This window comes from Myotis nattereri, assembly GCF_964212035.1.
Source record: "Myotis nattereri genome assembly, chromosome: 1".
NCBI lineage: Eukaryota > Metazoa > Chordata > Mammalia > Chiroptera > Vespertilionidae > Myotis > Myotis nattereri.
The window spans coordinates 210,109,815-210,131,747 of NC_138075.1; the positions used below are offsets into that span (position 1 = coordinate 210,109,815).

At 38.8% G+C, this 21,933-nt stretch overlaps 1 pseudogene across 1 annotated transcript; it reads left to right on the plus strand.

The window, feature by feature from the left end:
• Positions 1-2,169: 2,169 nt before the first annotated feature.
• Positions 2,170-20,596, plus strand: LOC308511991 (tubulin alpha-1B chain-like; annotated as a pseudogene). The gene is made up of 2 exons: positions 2,170-2,197; positions 19,269-20,596. The product of its transcript is annotated as a tubulin alpha-1B chain-like (transcript).
• Positions 20,597-21,933: the final 1,337 nt, after the last annotated feature.

Sequence of the window (21,933 nt, forward strand, 5' to 3'; positions counted from 1 at the left end):
AAATTCATCTTATTTCAATGTGATTAGAGGACAGTGTAAGGTATTTGAATATAAGAATCAGAAACTATATTTCAGCAGACCTGTAAAAGTTCTGAGTTTATATTTAATCAGTGGGGAAATACAGAGTTCATTTTACCCAACTTGTGAAGAGTTCCTAATAGGAAGTAGCATTTAAGATTATACAGGAAAGGTAATATTTTAGTAATGTTTAATTGTTTAAGTAATGAGTGTTTAAGATACATTTAGAATTAAAAGAAAAAAGTCATACAGGTGCATCCTTGTTATTGTATATTTTAGCAAAACCTGTTTAAATAGTCACGTTGCTTCCAACAAGCCAGTCATCTCTCTTCACCTCAATTTCCACACTTGGAAAGTGATGAATCAGACTAGACAATCCCTAAAATAATTTTTACCTCTCATATTTTATAATATATAAGATTACTTTGAATCTGATGGCTTTGGGTAATATAAGCTATACTTTGAGGAAGGTGAGGAGACTGGATTTGGTGTATAATTCAATATATGGCTATATTAAAACTGTTATATAAAGAAAGGTGCTTTTTTAACTTAAAGATTGATATGAGAGAATGCAAACAATAAAGAAAGACACTAGTTAATTTTGAGAGCATCATGGAGTTTGAAGCTGGAAAAATAAACTGTAGTTAAAACAATACAAAAGAACTAAACCTGGAGCCTGTGTTTGATCAAATAATTCATGGGGAGTAAATGTTAGTAAGAAATGTAGCATATAGTTGCTTCTAAAGATCCTTGTAATAGTGAGGAAAGATAAGTAATTCAAATGGAACTGATGAGTTCTAACTCAATGTGTTCCATTTTAAATACAAATGTAATGGTGTTCATTTCAAGTAAATACACAGACTGTTCTTCAAACCCTACCTAATTAGCCATAAAATAATAGAACCAATAAAGAAATTGAGGTGAGGCATAAGGTGTGAATTTGCATGTCTTCTGTTTATTGAGCTACCCAGTAAGGATACTCCTATTATGACTTGAAACCCATTTCTTGCATGTTTTCATGAAGAAGTGATCCCTAGATTTAACACTTGATTCCCTTGATTGTTTGGCCCTTGGGAAGGAAATCTGACTGAAAAGTTTGGGAGAAAATAGATGTATGTGACTCAGAACTCCTAAATCCATTTTAGGTGTCAGTCTTTGCAGAAAAAGTGTGCATTTCTTCCCCCCCCACACCCTTTTTTTTTTTTAACCTTTTAAGCTTAGCGGTACAACTTCTAGTCTTGTGGCTTGCCTTGAATTTGACCATTTGCCTTGTTCAGGTGGCTAAATATGTCATGTTCATGGGTGATGTTATTAGCAAGTGCCCTTGAACAGAGAGAAAGCTGCATTCACCGAATAACTTTATTACTAAAGGAATATTTTTACCTTCATTTGTGTAAATTCTACAACCCCCAGCTGTTGCAATATCAGTCAGAAAAAAAGAAATGTTATGATCACAAACCTCTGCACAGGTCTTCATCATTGTTGATTCAATATCGAGTGTGGAGTGAACTTTGTGGCATATCCACAGTTTAAATTAAATGGGTCCATTGTGGTCTCAAATACCAACGCAGGACTCAGTAGGCTTTGCTGCAAAGCACATACTCAACTCTGGGCTCAACTATTTTTTTTTAAAAGATCTGAAATGCTTTTCTCAACTCTAAATTCCCTTTTCCCTCAGCTCACCAGCATGAAACAAAAACAGAAGCAGTCAGATAGGACACCTGGAAGCGACAGCGCTGTTACTTTTTTGTCTTTGTGAGAGCTGTGTTACCCATGATCTCTTTCTACATCTGCTATTAAAAGAACTGAATTTCTCATTCAGTGGCAGTGCCCCAAAGGCTGGTCATGGGCCCAGGCTGAGTGCCTGGGTTTTCCAAGCAGCAGGTCAGAGTGATAGTGCATTTCAGAGGGGCGCCTCCCTTTGGGAAAGGACAAAGGCAGATTCTTTAAGGATACTGGTATTTACATCCAGATCTAATGTATAAGATAGAATTTGGGAGTTGGCTTTTCAGGAAGAAAATCCGATACAGAGCCAAAGCGTGGCATGATCCTGAAATGTAGAGGCACCCACACTGGCTGGAGTGAAGAGACATACAGAAAGCATGGCACAAGATGAGGCTTGAGCGGTGAGGAAGTGAGGTCTGGCGGACCATGTGGAAGACAGCAGGTGTCGTTGCAGGTGAAAGCTGCAAATGTTTGGAAATCAATCTTTATTTGGAGGGAAAAGTATTCATAGATAAAACCATTGTAAATACATTTTGAGGGACAGATCATTTCCAAAAGCCCCAATACTCCTTCCTTCTTGGTTCGCAATGTTCTGCAAATTTAAATAGCTTTCTTTGACTAGATTGATGGCATATCCTCATTTATAAAAGGCTGATCTATGACAGAGGCATCTAATCTTTAAATAATGAATTTTAGTGACCCATGAATTTAATATGAAAAGTGCTATAACATTGCAACACAGTACAGTATTATGATCTAGTTTAAAATATTCAGTATCATTATGCCTTTAAAATGTTCTTCGGAATTAGGTTGATTATACATGAGCATACACTGAGTGAGTCCAGGAATATAAATGATTGCTCAGATGGCTAACTCCACCTTGAGTGATTTCAGAAAACAGACCAGAGGAGAGCGATGAGAAGTGTACAGTTTTCCAACCTCTCTAGGCAGCTGTCATTTTAGCTATGTTCTCTGTATAATGGACACTTAAAGTGATTTCTGCTGCTTTAATGTTCCAAGCTGATGTGGACTATTTCTGGAGCCTCCGCCTCATTCTAAACATACAGCACAACCCCCTCTGGAATTCAGAAGTTGCCACTTGTCACCTTTATATTCCCAATCAGAAGGAAACTGCAGAAAACATAGCACTTCTTCATGGAAATATTTGAATTGAGTTTCCCTTAAGAACACATATGTTATCAACCAAATAAGACAAAGAACAAAATTTTGCTTTTTAATATACATACACATGCAATCTGTACTACATCATGAGTATCTTTTATATTAACTCAGATCCTTACTGCTAACAAGGTTGCACACTTTCACTTCATGAATACAATGATAAATACAGAGCCAACACCATCACCCAGTCTTTTTTTTTTTCCTCATTATTCAGTACTTTTTGTATTGGGAGACAAAGTTTTATAGTCTACTCTGCATTAAAATGAATTATGGTACATCCTCTTCATTAGCATATAGTCTTAATTTTAGGCCTTAGTATCAAAATGTAAATGCCTCAGAGCCTTTTCTTGAACCAATAACTTCTCTCTGCTGTTGTTATTTTCTTGTACTCATAAAAAGAAAAAAAAAATCCTTGTGCTAAAATAGCATTGGCATAGACAAAGAAACAGTTATTGTATACTTAATTTCAGCAGAAAAATACCATTGCCAATACTCATGTCCTTGAATGCATTTCATTATTTTCCAAAGTAGCATCTTTGGCAAGAACTTGCAACTTACACATCTTGATGGTTTTAAATAAGTATGAATGTGAATATCAATTGATGATTCACGTAACATCTTCAAATAACTGTTCCACAGTTTGGTTTTCTAAGACAGATTCTGACTTGACACTGATACAATAATATCCCTTGAACTCCACATGTTAACAGAGATTAGTCAGCTCTAATATGTGATCCTATTGTAACACTCATGGCCATTATTTGTGGTTTCTCCCCACAGCTCACTTCCAAATGCCAAGAAATATATCTCTAGCTATGAGTCAATATTCAGCTTCCTCCTACCAAAAATCTGTGAGCAGTGCTGTCTTAAGCTTTTCTTTGCATGTTTCTCAATGCGATACTTGGTGACAGAATGTTTTCGGTCAGGGTTTGTCACCTTGCTGAAAATACACAGAAGAGAGGAACTTTTAAATACAGACAGTGGATCACTCCTCTTTTCAAGTCACTTCATGGGTCCAATGTGAACTGTCATGTGAGCACATCTGTTGTTCTGCTGAAATTAACTCTGTGCTATCATTACACAGTTCTTGTCAGGTTTACCGAATAGTCTATGTATCCTACTGCCAGGAGCCGGTCCATCCTTGCTGTTTCAAGGGACCTGGCATATATGGCATACTGTTCTTGATATGTTTGCTCACCTTCTTGGCACTGTGTGTTTTAGCCAAGGTCTCCTCTCTGAGAAAGGTTGTTTCCCCAGGTAGGGATTTTTCCCTGAAGTTAGGGAGGGAATAAAACCCCTCAACTAAATGCCAGGCGGGTAATTAATCACTTTAACTATGAACAATCATGCTTAAGCTACATAATCTTTACTCCCTGGAATGGAGATAAGAAACGCCCTAACCTTTGGAATAGAAATTGATAGGATTGGAATCAACTGGTATAAATACAGATGTAACAACACAGAACTTAGAACACAGAACTTAGAAGACAGAAGAACTTCGCTGGAGAGAACATGGCAAAAGATCCTGGACTGAACCTGACTACAGAAATTGGCAAGAGAACCTGACTAGAACCTGGTGACTGAACCTGGCTGGAGAACCTGGACAGAACCTGGCTGGAGAACCTGGAGAACCTAGCAAGAGAACATGGACACAGAACCTAGCTGGAGATCCTAACCAGAACTTCCCTGGAGATCCAGAGCAGAACCTCTCTGGAGATCCAGACCAGAACTTGGCTGGAGAACCTGGCTGGAGAACCTAGCAAGAGAACATGGATACAGAACTTCGCTGGAGATTCAGACCAGAACTTGGCTGGAGATCCTGGTTAGAGATCCTGGCTAGGCTGCTGATAAACTGAACGCTGTCTCTGTGTCATTCCTTCTTCGCCGACTCCGTCCACACCTTTGGGGACCCCTGGACCCGCTGGGGTTGGACCCCGGCATTCTACTTACTGGACTTAGCTTTTACTGTGCCCCATCCCTAACATGACCTCTTTGTAATGACCTCTTTGCAATATCTCCCAATTCAACTTTTAATTCAAGATATAATTTAGAAATCAGTATTTTAGATAGGTTTTCCTTACTTTTTTCTAACTCACATTATTTGGTTTAACTGACATTTGCAAGTTCTTTCTGTATAAATCACAAATAACTATATAATAATTATTTGAGGGTATTTATTAGTTGTTTGAAGTTTACTAATCGGTTTACATAATGAATCCATGGATCTTTTAAGAAAGAAAATAAACCAAATTTACCCCTCTTATGAATCATCTTATTTCAATCAATTACCCTTGGTTCATTTCGGTATTCAGTATTTGATTAGGTTTCTATACAATACTAATAGAGAGTTAATGTTTTGAGAATCATTCAGTTATCCTCCCAGCCTCAGAATTTACCTATGCAATGTAAAAACGGGTTATTGAGGTTTACTCCTATGTTCAAGAAAAGTTTGGATGGTGATTAATGCTACTTTCAGGGTCCAGGCCATTTTAAAAGAGTTACTAAACAGCAAAAAGCCTTTCCACAGAGATTTGTTAATTTTGAGAAGATATACTGACCTTTAAAAAGTGATCTCCATCCCCTTGTCAACTTCCTTGAAAATTGTTTTTCTTAGAAATGGTAACACACACAAAGGCATGCACTATAGATAATGATTACTGCACAGTTTCTCCAACAGTAATGAAAATTCAGATTTTTTAAAATATATTTTATTGATTTTTCATAGAGCGGAAGGGAGAGAAATAGAGAGTTAGAAACATCGATGAGAGAGAAACATCGACCAGCTGCCTCCTGCACATCTCCCACTGGGGATATGCCTGCAACCAAGGTACCCTTGCCCAGAACCGAACCCGGGACCTTTCAGTCCGCAGGCTGACGCTCTATCCACTGAGCCAACCTGGTTTCGGCAAAATTCAGATGATTTGCATGCAAAAATATATAACTGCATAATATTTGGATAAAAAAGTGCTTTTTTAAATATTTCAAATATGATTGAGGTTAAAAAGTAAGGAAAACTTCAACATAGAATAAAATTATTAAGAAATAATTTTTTTTAATTAGGCTTCAGTGGAAACCAAGAACATAGATCAAGAGGTGTGTGATGGAGAAAGCATAATATTCATAACTCTGCAGCAGTGATGGCCAACCTATGACACGCGTGTCAGAGGTGACACACGAACTCATTTTTTTGGTTGATTTTTCTTTGGTAAATGACATTTAAACATATAAAATAAATATAAAAAATATACATCTTTGTTTTACTATGGTTGCAAATATCAAAAAATTTCTATATGTGACACGGCACCAGCGTTAAGTTAGGGTTTTTCAAAATGCTGACACACTGAGCTCAAAAGTTTTGCCATCACTGCTCTATAGCATCTCATGAATGTCTACATTTGATTTTTTCAGTTCAAATATTCACACACACACACACACACACACACACACACACACATATCACATCACATACAATGCCAAACTTTGCAGAAAAAATTCGAGATCACTATTGTTAAATTTGTATTTGCAAATTAACATAACAGTAATGACAATTTAAATGCAAGTGTGAAGAAAGCTTGATAATGAACCAATAACAAGTGTTTTGTGTGTGTGTATATATATATATATATATATATATATCCACTAGCATATATATATATATATATATATATATATATATATATATAGTAAAAAGCATAAAGATCAACTAATACATATACATATCCTAATAATTTCAACTTAATATCCCTAAAAATAATAAGGTAAACATGAACATAAACATATATGTCATAATCAAATTGGTGCTTTTCATTGTTCAAGAATTATTTTTTGTAACAGTCTGAGTTTGCAGCTTTGGAGGAAGATTCTGGTGGACACTGCTTGAAGGAAGCTATCCCCTTAATTCACACCAGATGGCACTATGGAACTTTTCCATTTCCTTAAGAGGCCAAGCAAAAATAAAAGAGATGAAATACAGTGAAAAAGTGTTGTTGAATAAATGTGTCTCTCACTTCTGTTTCCTAAGGTCATCTGGCATTGCTGTTTAACACATAACACGGGAATCTGCCCGTCTAGCAGGCTTCCCCTCTGCCACTCTATAAGTACAGATAAGTATATGCGTACTAATCAGTTTTCCTAACAATTCCAGAAAGACCAGTTTCACTGACGTCCTGGGAAATAGTTACTATCTTATGCTTTTATTTTTATCTACTTCATGGACCTTGTGGAAATCCATCAACAAGGTATAACCACTAATAATCTTTCAATGTTCACATTCCTAGTATCGTGCTTACATAGCTCATTTGGCCCTAATTGGACTACTTATTAATTTTCAAGTTGCACTAATATATTTCACTTATTTCTTCTGCCTACAAAGGATATGCAGATAAATTGAGACTATGTATACATTATAACTTAATTCTATTTGTTTATCTTATATTTTAATACTTTTCTTTTTTTCTTTTTCTATTTGTTTTCTACAGTGAAGGTGATACAGTATTAAGTTTTCAGTTGTATTGGAAAATGCTCTCTTAAGTTATGGTTTTTAGAAATGATGAAACAAAATTAGTATCAAAAGGATATTTTCTTCTGCTCTATTTCCCCTTTTTTACTTTACAGCTTCTCTTTGTTTATTCAAAAAGAAACAACTCTGAAGATAATGGTATAAAATTCCATTTAGAGTGTTATGTTATGTATTTAAATGTTAATATTTAATTAGAAACATATTTTGTGTACAAAAAGCAAATAATATACATTCCCACTTTTCTGTAATTCAGTTTTGTCCTGATATTTATGCAAAAGTCTATCAACTTCAGGTTTTTAAGATGCTATCAAAATAAGTGTATTTTTAAGAAATATCTTAGCAAAGTTTAAGGCTCAAATATCATTTTTAAGAGATCATTTTTTATAGTTAGTATAGAATAACGTTGTGTATTGCTTTAGACAATGCAATTAAGTACAAGAGAATATTCTAAGCCACTAATATAAGATAGATATATTAAAACAACATTGCCATCTTCAAATCCATAATTATATATTCATCAAGTAATAAAACATGTCAAATATGTATCCATTCACATCTAGTAGAATCTAAGCAACACAAATATGTTTGACTTTTACTTATGTGCCTTAAAAAAAAAGTCAAAGCTATAAACATCTGTAAACCATAAAGAGACGTGATAAATTTGACAATCTATAAATAGAGCCCTGTAATGAGAGCTTTTTAACGTAAAGGAAAAAGGCATAAGCTTATATGGATGTTTTGGTAGAATTGATTAAAGGTTACATGAGAAATAAGTTAATGGACTCAAGTTTATAGCTCTGTGTATAACTGTCAAATCTTTCTGTAAATTACCTTTCTCTTCTGCTGGCTAGAATGCACAAAATCCAATAAACTGTTAATAAAAACGGAAAGGTCATATGTAAATATCAAAGATCTTGAAAATGAACCAGAAAAGATGATAGTTTGCAGAAAAATATCATTTCATATTCTGTTTCATTGTATTCTAAGTGTGATTTCTGTTGCAAAGTGTGTTTCCAAGAAATAAAAAATAGTAGGAAAAGTTTCTATTCAAAAGAGATTCATTTCCCCTCTGAAAAGAGGAACTTGAGCACTAATTGGCTGTTGGTTTCTGCAACTTCAGAAGAATTGCAAACAATTAAACGCTTTTATATTTTCTCTGATTAAGCAAACTCTTAATAGGGCCTCGTGGAATTTATTCCAGAAACACTGAGGGAGCACAATCTGTGTGGATGTGATGGAAGGTTCCTGGCTTAGGGCCTAAGAGGCTCATCCTCTGTCTGCAGCCAGACACCTCACAATGCAGCATTCACTGGCCTAGTCTCAAGCTTGCAAAGAATGTGGGTCCTGGGAGAACTGGTGCAACAGAAACTACTCTTCTCTGTTGTAAGGAGCGGCTATAGGGTCAAGCCCGGGACTGACCTGTGGTAGGGCCACAAACAAGTCCCAGCTTGGAAGTCAGAGTCCTCCTAGCATAATTAAGCTTGACCTTATAGTCCTCCCTTGTTCCTTCCTAGGTAGCTAATGGGCTGTGGGAGGTGCAGCAAATGCTGCCAAAACAAGGTGAAACTCGAAAGAACATTATAAACATGTTGACCACTTCTCTTGTTTTGCTCTGTGTGCTCTGAGTATAAAATAAAGCTTTGGCTTGCAGGCTGTGTCACTGTGTCCTCATCCAGGCACAAGTGAACCTACCTAGCCCCAACTGCATTCTCATGTCTGTCTTCTTTAATCTTTCACTGCCCCTCAGGTTCACCCCTGGCCGGGCTGGACATGATTCATTCTGTCCTGCTCCATTTATCCATAGATAGCATAGTCTTTGTAAAGCCAATTTGAAAGTGGTAGCTTCATAAGTGCAGTTAGGCCTCATGGGTTTGAGCACATGCTGATTTAAAAAACATATATTTTTATTGACTTCAGAGAGGAAGGGAGAGGGAAAGAGAGCTGGAAACATCAATGATGAGAGAAAATCATTGATTGGCTGCCTCCTGCATGCCTCCCACTGGGGTTACAGTTCACAACCTGGGCATATGCCCTGACTGGGAATGGAACCTCTGGTTTATAGGTTGATGCTCAACCACTGAGCCAGGCCAGCCAGGCAAGCACATGCTGCTTTCTATGAAGCCATGCATGGTGCCTCTTGATCTCCTCAGTCTGTATTTCAAGGGCTTTTGTGGTGCCTGGAAAAAATGATTGGGCAGAAGGGAAAACCATGGTTTAGTCCCTGGAATAGGTCCTTGGAAAAACAAGTATCTTTCTCTTTTTTTTTTTTAATTGGAAGAAACTGTATGGACTTTAGATAAAAAACCTAGCGAGCTATACAAAATATTTAGCACACTCCATCACTACAAAATATTTAATTCACAAGTTTGTATCTGATATTATTATATCAACTAATGATTGAACAACTTCTTGTTCTATCATCTTGTTTAATGTTTGAATGACATTCTATTTAACATTAGGTAGCATAACTATGCAAATAAATTACAGCATCATTTACTTGTTCAGACTTGTCCTTTCCTATTAATAAGAAGTTTACAGTTTTCTTTTAATAGTTTTTTCTTAATTCTAATGCCTAAACTGTAAAATTATTATACAGGACCAACATATAAATCAAATTACTTCAAGAATGAAGTAATAAGTACCATTGGTTACTAGTGAAGTCTTTTAGCTCAGGAGGCTATTAATCCTGTATGATTTAGGCTTGGTGTATACTCAGGTTTCCTTAAATGTTCTAAATTATCCACTGAAAGCGATGAATGAATAAGATACATTTATTTAGGCCAATGCATCATGTTTTCCTCAAATGATCCAAATTATTCACCAAAAGCAGGCAATGAATGGATGAATTTATTTCACTGGAAACATATAGCAATAAAGGTACGATTTCCAAATAAATTAATTATGTTCACATTTGATGTCATTTTGCTCCTTTCTTTAACTAAAGTCTGGAAAATATGCTTTAATAACAGTGAGAGAAACCCAGGAAAGATTCAGATATATACCCAAGTGGGATTTTAAATTTCTAGAAAAGTTCCTTTCAGAATACATTATTTAGCATATTTAAATAACATTGGCTTGAGGTCAGATTTAAACTAAAAGCCCTTTCTGATTCCTTGTGATCACTTTTCAATTAGACAATGAAAAACAATTTAGTGGATACTTAGCTTAATTGGTTTGCTTCTACATTTTGACCTCCAGGGCTCCACTTATGTATTCTATGCAATATGCTTGTACAATTATCTTCCTCTTTAGAATTCACATGATTTTGTAAAAGCTGTCGGATTCAATCACTGTTAAAAATATCCTTTGCTCCTTTTTCCTTTTAGGAGTATATGCTTGGTTCAAGGCATTGCTTCTAACTTCTGGGATTAAAAGAAAACTGTTAACTTCTTATTAATAGGGAAGGACAAGTCTGAACAAGTAAATGATGCTGTGATTTATTTGCATAGTTATGCCACATGATGTTAAATCGAATGTCATTCAAACATTAAACAAGACGATAGAACAAGAAGATGTTCAATAATTAGTTAATATTCTAATACAGATACAAACTTGTGAATTGAATATTTTGTAGTGATGGAGTGTGCTTCTGTTTATGTCTGTGTGTTAGAGTATGTATTGCTTGCTAGGTTCTTTTATCTAAAGTCCATACAGTTTCTTTCAATAAATTTCAAAAAATGTTAAGTTTAATACATCATCAATTTATCCCTAATTGTATGCAGTGCAATAAATTACATGAAGTTGCATGCAAGTAGGTATATGAAAAAAAATCTCAATATGGTCTAGGTTTAAGAGCAAAGTTAGTTTCATGTGAATTCTGGTCTTAATTACATAAAAGCTTTCATGATGAGAAAATAATTTGGTGTTACTAAAAGAAATTTTCTAAGGGTTAAATTTTCTTGCTATGGTTAGATGCAGGACAGTAAGTGGCATCTCATGTTGAAAAACACAGTTTTTGAAAACCTGATTATTTATTACGGCTTTATTATCTAAGGCCATTCTACCCCATTTACATAAACCTCATCCATTCATTCACTCACACATTCTAGCACTGAAAAGGGAAAGAAGAGACAATCTCTCTCCTGAAGGATTATGCAGTGATATAAAGGAAAAAATTCTCTCTACAGAAAAAAAATAGGTCTACTCTCCAAGACCCATAAGCTATTTTTTAAAAGGTATTAATACTACGGGAATTTGGGGCTGGAACGCATGGTGTTCTCCTGGGCAGGACGGCTTGTCCTGGGCTCTTTGTTCATAGGAGTTGAAGAATGAAACCACTGACAGAAGATGGTATAGTGAAGGTGGTCATTTATTGAGAAAGGAGCACAGACTCCCAGGTGGGGAGGGGGAAGAGTCCACTGGGTCCCTTTTCCCGAGGGTTCATAAAGGCTGCAGATCTTTATGCCTTGATATCCCCTCTGATTGGTCACCATCCCCTTCTGATTTGGATACTATAGCAACTCCTGAACTTAAAGGTTGAACCTCACATGGGACACATGAGGCTCTCCTCCCTCATTGTTCTATTCCCTCTGGGCTTTCTTCCTCCTTCCTTTTATTCTGTAAATGTGTACCTTTTGCTACTCCCAGCTCCCTTGTCTTAGGGAAATATAACTTCTGCTGCTCCCATGTCTTATGGAAATGTAACTTCTTGCCGGAAGCCGGTCCATGCTTGCTGTTTCAAGGGACCTGGCATATATGCATACTGTTCTTAATATGTTTGCTCACCTTCTTGGCACTATGTGTTTTAACCAAGGTCTCTGAGAAAGGTTGTTTCCCCAGGTAGGGATTTTCCCCTGAGGTTAGGGAGGGAATAAAACCTCTTAACTAAGTGCCAGGAGGGTAATTAATCACTTTAACTATGAACAATCATGCTTAAGCTACATAATCTTCACTCCCTGGAATGGAGATAAGAAACGCCCTAACCTTTGTAATAGAGATTGATAGGATTGAATCAACTGGTATAAATACAGATGTAACAAGACAGCAGGAGACAGAGAAGGAGACAGAACCTAGGCACAGAACCTACACAGAACATTCTCTAGAGACAGAAGAACTTTGCTGGAGAGAACATGGCAAAAGATCCTGGACAGAAACTGGCCTCAGAACCTAGAGACAGAACCTAGCGAGAGAACATGGCAAAAGATCCTGGACTGAACCTGACTACAGAAATTGGCAAGAGAACCTGACTAGAACCTGGTGACTGAACCTGGCTGGAGAACTGGCTACAGAACCTGGCTGGAGATCCTAGGGAGGGAACATGGCTACAGAACCTGGCTGGAGAACCTGGAGAACCTGGCTGGGAAACCTAGCAAGAGAACATGGACACAGAACTTGGCTGGAGCTCCTAACCAGAACTTCACTGGAGAACCTGGAGATCCTAACCAGAACTTCGCTGGAGATCCTGACCAGAACTTGGCTAGAGATCCTGGCTAGGCTGCTGATCAAGTGAACACTGTCTCCGTGTCATTCCTTCTTCGCCGACTCCGTCCACACCTTTGGGGACCCCTGGACCTGCTGGGGTTGGACCCCGGCAACTTCTCCCAGCTTACTTGTCTTATGGAAATGTAACTTCTTTTTTTTTTTTAATATATTTTTATTGATTTTCTACAGAGAGGAAGGGAGAGAGATAGAGAGTTAGAAACATCGATCAGAGAGAAACATCGATCAGCTGCCTCCTGCACATCTCCCACTGGGGATGTGCCCGCAACCAAGGTACATGCCCTTGACCGGAATCGAACCTGTGACCTTTCAGTCTGCAGGCTGACGCCCTATCCACTGAGCCAAACTGGTTTCGGCAGGAAATGTAACTTCTGCTGCTCTCTGCTCCCTCATCTTATGGAAATGTACCCTTTTGCAACTCTGTAGCCCTGTGTTTTTTGTTTTTTGTTTTTCCCATGGACCCCTTAATTTTTAAAATTTCCTAAACCTTCCTATTTTACCCCCCAAAATTTCTATTTTACCTAAAAAAATCATTAAGTTTTATCATAAAAGCTAGACAGGGTTAATACTTTCTTCCTGTTTCATAGATATGCAACTGATTCCAATAGGTCTGTATATAATTAATGAAGATTTCAGGAAATATAGCAGTCATTGACCTTCATGGACCACAGTTTTTCCACCTGCAGAGAGATGTCTAGTGCTATATTCTAAATTTCTTTAAATTTAGGTATGCCTAATCCCCTATACAAAGGAGTTTCTCTCTCTCTCTCTCTCTCTCTCTCTCTCTCTCTCTCTCTCTCTCTCTCTCTCTCACACACACACACACACACACACACACACACACACCCCACTCATGGTTCATTTGGTTTTGCTCTTGCTTTCCTGCATTTCCCCCATGTTCCCTCCATGGCCATATGGCCATGTGGACCCCATATGCAATGGACTGATAGACTGCGACAGGGAACACACACTAAGCTAATCTGAAGCAGTATTGAACTGTGCAGACATGGAATGGGAAATCTGGACACTGGCTTTGATTATAGCCCTACTGAAGTCTCAGCTCTATTTCTTCCTTTATGGGACAAAAGGAAATGGGTCTTTGGACACTCAGGGGTGTAGTTCCGCAGAAATAAAGCTTCCTAAAACCTCTCATCCTCCTTGCAAGTCTCAGAAAATTCCTTTTCTTGGGATATCACAAGAAGCCCACTTCCCCTGATAACAGCACTTGTACTCCTAGTCTTTAGCTGCTTTGATATTGGAAGAATTATCAGCAATTTGGGGAAATATGCATGTTTTGTAGCTAAAAAATAAACTAACAATGCAAGGCCCATGTGTTTTTTCTTATCCTTTCTCTTAGATTCTTGTGCAACCCAGGTCAAAATACTTATCTCTCCATACTTAAGCAGTTCATCCGTATAATGAAACAGGTAGAATCATTCTTACTGAAGCTCTTTGGTCAGAAGATGATAGAAAATTGATGCGAGCATTTCTGAAGGCTTGGTTTAGGATAAGTGTGCTTGGATGCTTTAAAACTAACTGCTGACAATACAAAAGAAAGTAGGATAGAGTGCTTTGATTTTAAAGATTTTTCTTGTTATAGTTTCATTGTAATAAGGTAGCATATGAACTCTCTTGTATTTGAAGTAAAAATATTAGACTCATAACACCAGTAGTAGAAATGTACTCCTTCTTTTAGATTTAGACCACTAGCATTACATGCTTTGAAAAATAGAGTTGGGACAAACACAAACCTGTTGATTAAACACACACACATAGAAACTTGGGACAATAAGAAGAGAAGATAAAGCTGCAGTGACAAGCCAAAGTCAAACTGCATCCTACTTACTCATGGCTAATGCCATGTCTGACTATATTTAGCAGCACTCCTGAGGCAGAGCAATTGTATGGCAAGGCAAAGATATGAAGGGGGGATAGAATGTCTGTGTATAGTTCCCCTAAATATTAGAGGAATGGTTATATTCATTTTCCTAAATCCTCTTCGGTATTCTAGAAGCAGAATCTCTTAACCTTAGAAATTACCTGAGGAATCATTTTATTTATTATTTATTTATTTATTTATTTATTTAATATCTTTTTATTGATTCCAGAGAGGAAAGGAGAAGGAGAGAGAGAAACATCAATGATGAGAGAGAATCATTGATTGGCTACCTCCTGCATGCCCCACACTGGGGATTGAGCCCGTAACCCAGGCATGTGCCCTGACTGGGAATTGAACCGTGACCTCATGGTTCATAGGTTGATGCTCAACCATTGAGCCATGCTGGCGGGGCACCTGAGGTATCATTTTAGAGATGAAGTCCACGTTTGCATAGCTAGTTATAGTGTGAGAATAATGTCAGTGTTTTCTTTATTGTTTATTCTGTCTTATACCAACTACTAAAGGCTCAATGACTTGTGATTTGCCTATTGTTCTTCTGGCTCTTCTGCGGGCAGGGATTTCTAGCCACAAAAAAGCCTGCAAGGGAGAGCTCATAACAAAATTCTCCTCTTTCCCATGGCATCCAGAGAAGATGGAATCTTCCTATTATTATTGCTTGCATGGACAAGAGCTTTAGAATTGCAAAGGACACTAGATGTTTTTATTAGCTGAGAGAAAATGAAGCAAGTACTGTTTTCTGCATTTCAGTGAATTCAGTGGGATAAGGAAAAACGCTTATTTAATTTCTTCAGAGTTATTGGGAACTTGCCATGCACTTATACTGAACTAGACAAATTGGAAGATGCAACTAGGACGTTGGTGATATGTACTTACTTACATGTATGAGCTAGAGCTGAGCACACAGGGATAAAAGTTGTGAAGCAGCGCTTAAAGCTGATGGAGCAATGCAGCAATTATATTGCAGCATGCAGGTTTTGGTAGCTTTGAATTTTTCTAGTATTCTAGAAGCATGGACCTATGTAGCAACCAGAAAGACTACCTTAAGAGCATCCTCAAAGTACTCTAGGTGAAGGACAATGAGATTCTAAAAAGAATTGCCATATCATGGAGTTATCCTGTTCTCTAATACATCCCTGAGGAGCCTTTCAAACTATCATCATGGAACTTATAATACACTTTTCTACCTATATATTTCCTTGTTTCCTTAATTGACAGCCAACTGAATTAGGACAGATAATGTGGTGTTAATTTTTGAAGGCCCAGTATATGTTTAATCCTTAATACAGTCAAAATATGTGTGGTGAATGAAGAATACTACTATTTTCACTCTGATTTTTTTCTAATAAATGTTTAGACTACATATTTATGAAAACAAAATTTTAATAAGAATTATATCCGCCCTGACTGGTTTGGCTCAGTGGATAGAGCCTCAGCCTACGGACTCAAGGGTCCCAGGTTCGATTCTGGTCAAGGGCATGTACTTTGGTTGCGGGCACGTCCCCAGTGGGGAGTGTGCAGGAGGCAGCTGATAGATGTTTCTCTCTCATCGATGTTCCTGACTCTCTATCCCTCTCCCTTCCTCTCTGTAAAAAATCAATGAAATATATTTTTTTTTAAAAAAAGAATTATATCCACATGAATAAATTTTCTTCCAGAAATAATTCTCAAAGTAAACTCTTAAACAATTTTATTCTCAATCATATTTTTATACACTTAAACTTTTTCACTTTGCCCTATTTTTTTATGGAAACAATGGCTTTAATTGTGGATTCAGAAAAAACAATAATATTATTATTATCTAACTAGAGGCTCGATGCATGAAATTCATTCAAGGGCCTTGGCCCTCTCAGCCCTCGCTTTGTCCAGAAGGTCGTCCGGAAGGTCGTTCAGCTGCCCGGTCTAATTAGCATATTATGCTTTTATTATTATAGACTAGAGGCCTGGTGCACAAAAATTTGTGCACTGGAGAGGGGGGTCCCTCAGCCTGGTCTATGCCCTCTTGCAGTCTGGGACCCCTCAGAGGATGTCCACCTGCTGGCTTAAGCCTGCTCCCTGGGGGATAGGGCCCAAGCTGACAGTCATACATCCCTCTGGCAGCCCGGCAGCCCTCAGGGGATGTCCACTTGCCATCGGGGAGCAGGCCTAAGCTGCAGTGGGACATCCTTAGCACTGCTGAGGAGGCAGGAGAGGCTCCCACCACCACCGCTGTACTGGCAGTCGTCAGCCTGGCTTGTGGCTAAGCAGAGGTCCCCCTGTGGGAGCGCACTGACCACCAGGGGGTAGCTCCTGCATTGAGCATCTTCCCAGTCATTCCCAGTTGTTCTGCTGTTAGGGTCAATTTGCATATTACCTTTTTATTATATAGGATAGAGGCCTGGTGCATGGGTGGGGGCCAGCTGGTTATCCCGGAAGGGTGTCCTGGATAAGGGTGGGGGTCCCTGCTGGGGTGCCTGGCCAGCCTGGGTGAGGGACTGATGGCTGTTTTCAGGCTGGCCACACCCCCTTTAGGGTGGGGAGGTCCCCACTGGAGTGCCTGGCCAGTATGGGTGAGGGGCTGAGGGCCGTTTTCAGGCTGGCCAAGCCCCCCTGCCGACGGAAGCTCCCAGCCTCTCCTTTTTTCTTTTTCTTTTTTTTTATTTTATTCTGGGATTTATTTACCTTTTATAATTGAAACTTTGTAACCTTGAGAGGAGCTCAGAGCTGGCCAGGGCAGGCGGGAGGGAGGGATGCTTGGCTTCCTCCATCTCCAGGGGCAACCCACTCCTGCTCGCTCCAGCTCCGTGGACATGGCTGGCTGAAAGCAGGTATCTGGGGATTATTTACCTTCTATAATTGAAACTTTGTTGCTTTGAGTGGAGCTCAGAGCCAGCCGCAGCAGCTGGGAAGCTTAACTTCCTCCATCATTGGGGCAACCAAGCCTCCTGCTTGCTCCAGTTCCCTGGCTTCCAGCCGCCATCTTGGTTGGGTTAATTTGCATACAGTTGCTCTGATTGGCTGGTGGGAGTGGCTTAAGGCATAGCAAAGGTACAGTCAGTTTGCATGTTTGTCTTTTATTAGTGTAGATTATTTACCAATTATATACCTCTGCCATTCTAGATTTCCTTGTGAGCTATAACTATGTGCCATTTTTTCTAGGCCAAATTTGTCAAGAATATTTTATTATTTTTACAATGGTATCAATTATCATGATTAGCAAAAATCAATGACCACTGACATTTTAACAAACATCCATTTTATTTAAGCTCAGAAACAATTATCTATTCAAATAAAATAGAACTATTTATCTGGCACTTCTCTTTTGAAATTTGTCCTGATAATATCACTTTTAGATAACTGAAAATATTCCTCACCTCTTTTTGAGAGCCTAGTACCACCATACATCCAGTCCCATAAACAAGAAAAATAAGCATCAACTTTTCTACTTTTTTCTAACTCTAGCTCCCATATCTAATCCATCACTAAATTTCTTAGAATTCACCATTGAAGTATAAGTAAGCCCATCCTTTATAGCTTGCTATAATTTTGCCACATAATTACCCATAATGTTTTGGCAAAATTACTGTAACAGTCCACTTCTTGATCTCCTCCTCTCACCCATTCCATCACTTTACACAGAACTCAGTCGGGTGTGTTTTTGTTTTTCTTTTTTTCCCCCAAGAGTTCAAATTGACTATCCTACAACTTAACACACTTCAAAGATTCCGAAATGTCTTTGATATCAATCATATCAGAAATGCTATATATTATAGAATATGAAGAAAAAAGCCTAAATAAAATGCATTGTTGAGTTTGATGTAGGAATAGTTATTGACAATTCTCACTATTTTTCATAAGGCATTTTTCTTATGACTTAAGATATCATTTTATTGCTGGTTTTCATGTAAATATTAGTGGTGCACATATGTTTGTGAGGGGAACCAAAGTTTTGCCACCCCAAAATATGCCTTTTGGTGTATTAATTTGAAGAGTCAAAAAGAGCCTTTGATCCTCCCCCATTATCTGTCTAAAGAATTTAGATTAAAAACCTGTTTAGAGGAAGGGAGCATCATCTTACCATCATAATATAAACTAAATGTGGCAAACAAGGATAAATCTAGCAAAGCCTGCTTACTAGGCTTCCCTGTGCTCTATTGTTTCCGGGTGACTGAGAAAGAATTTGTTTGCCACGTGTTTGTTCTTTCTCATTTTCCTATAAATTACCTGCTTTCCCTTTGAAATCCCATACCCCTGCTTCCTTCTCCTTAGTCCAGAATGGCCTAGAATCCTCAACTGCCCAATGCCTCCTTATATTCTCATGGCACCCCTGTATGTACATTCATAATAAATTTTGGATATTTCCTCCTGTTAATTTGTTTCATGCTAACTTGATGATTAGCCTTACTAGAAGGATTTAGAAGATGGGAGGAGGTACTCTTACATCACCTGCCTAAGTGTTGCACTGTAAGAAGAAACAACCTCTCCTGTTCCTCCCTGATATATGCTCAGCCTCCACAAAGCAGCAGCCATGTGTGAGTGCATCTCCATCCTGCTGGGAGCTCTATTGCCTGAAACCTAGCATCCAGCCTCATGGCCAGATGCCAAGTGACAAGACCATGGGGTGTGGGGGGAGGGGGAAGATGACTCTCCAATACCTTCTTCAGTGAGACAGGACCTGGCAAGCATGTGACCAAGGCAGTATCTGGAACCCACAGTCATTGATAAGTTTGCCCTGGCACCTACCCCCAGCTATTCCATCATGAGCAGCTCATCACAGGCAAGGAAGATCCTTGCAATAACTATGCCCATGGGCACTACACCATTGGCGAGGAGATCATGGACCTGGTCTCGGACTTAATTCAGAACCTGGCTAGCCAGGACACAGGCCTTCAGGGCTTTTTGTTTTTCCACAGCTTTGGTGGTGAAACTGGTTCTGGGTTAGCCTCACTGCTGATGGGATGTCTCTCTGTCGATTATGGCAAGAAGTCAAGCTGGAGTTCTCCATCTACCCAGCCCTGCAGCTTTCCACATCTGTAGTTGAGCTCTACAACTCCATCCTCACCACCCACACCTGGAGCACTCTGATTGTGCCTTCATGGTTGACAGTGAGGCCATCTGGGATATCTGTTGTAGAAATCTCAGTATTGAGCTCCCAGCTTATACTAACCTGAATAGGTCGATAAGTCCACTTGTGTCCTCCCTCACTGCTTCCCTCAGATTTCATGGAGCCCTGAATGTTGATCTGACCGAATTCCAAATCAGCCTGATGCCCTATCCCTAAATCCACTTCTCTCTGGCCACATATGCCCCGTCACCTCTGCAGAGAAAGTGTATCAGGAACAACTCTCTGTACCAAAGATCAGCAACACACGCTAAGCGTCAGCCAACCAAATGGTGAAATGTGACCCTTGCCATGGTGAATATATGACCTGCTGAATGTTAGACCATGATGATGTGGTTTCCAAAGATAGCATTGCTGCCATTGCCACCATTAGGACCAAGTGTACCATGTAGTTTGTGGACTGGTGCCCCACTGGCTTCAAAGTTGGCATTAATTACCAACCTCCCACTGTGGTACCTGGTGGAGTCCTGGCCAAAATACAGCAAGCTGTGTGTGTGCTGACCAACACCACAGCTATTGCTGAGGCCTGGGCTTACCTGGACCACAAGTTTGTCCTGATGAATGCCAAGCATGCCTTTGTTCACTGGGTGTGGGCATAGAGGAAGGAGAGCTTTCTGAGGCCCATGAGGACACAGCTGCCCTTGGGGAAGATTATGAGGGGGGTGGTGTGGATTCTGTTGAAGGAGAGAGTGAGGAAGAAGGAGAGGAATACTAAACTTAAAAAATCACTGAAGTACTTCTTTTATAAGAAAGCTTATTCTATTTTAAATATTGAAAAATTGTGGTCTGATCAGTTAGTTTGTATGTAGCAGTGCATACTCTCATGTACAATTACGGACCTGCTTTAAAACATGTTTAGACAAATCCTGCCCATTTCTCTGTTGGGTTTAGATAATGTATTTCTGGTCTTAAATAGAAAAATAAGGGGGAGGAAAGTTACATTTTGACACCCCATGTTTACATATTAGTCTTCCTTACTAAACTTTGAGTTCAGGCATGACAATTACTATTGTCAACAAAAGGATAAGACCTTTATGGCCCTTAATATATATCTGTTGTCAGGCATTTCCTGTCATCTGTACCAACTTCAAGATATGATTAGCTATTATGGATTCTTCCTCTGTGACTATACATAACCACTGTTATTGCCTTCATATTCCCTTAATAGTCATTTAACATTTTTAGAAACTGTGCTTACATCATTTCTAATTATTAATCTTGGTATTTAGTATATCTAATATTTTTCCCCTAAAAGTCTGGCTATACGGTAGGCTTATCAAATGTATAGGTCCCACAAAGAACTAGTTCTTAGTTTTAGTCTACTGCTAATGGTTTTTTCTTTATCACTGAAGTTTAATTAAAATGTGTATTATTGATTTAATCATAGATTCACATGTAGTTCTTACAAAAAATATAGAGGTCCCATGTACAGTTTTTTCACCTCCCCTCAATCCCCCAAGTGATAGCAGTCAATTTGGCATCTGCCTGTGGAGCACCAAGAACATTTCTCCATTCGGCCCGCATTGTGGTAGGGTCACCCACTACTGTGTTCCCCAGCAGCCCTGTGTCTGGCAGTAGGAGGAGTGTGTCAGGCTTATGAAGACAAAAGGCTTCCAGAACCAGGCTACTTGTTGTTGGATTTCCCCTCTTCCTCTCGGTGATGAAGAACACTTACCAGGTTGGGTACTTATTATCATGGGATAACTCTTTGGGGCCCCCACAGCTATAGCATTGTTTGTGGGAAGGGAAGGAATGAGTCCACTTGGGTGGCTTTCTGTTTATAGAATGGGAGTCGGGAAACAATGGATCAGGATCCTTTGCTAGTTGATACAGAGACTTAACACTCCCTAGCCTTGTGTGTTCTTTTGGTCATATGGGGTCTAGTGGGCAGTATTACTGAAGCTGTGTCTATTGGATTGGTTTCCCTAGAAACAGACTCTGAAATAAAGATTTTCACACAGATGTTTTGCTGAGGCGGGCACAAGAGATATAGTTGTAAGAAAGAAAAGAAACATTGGACAGAGGCTATCCATTAATATGCAGCTGAGGCCT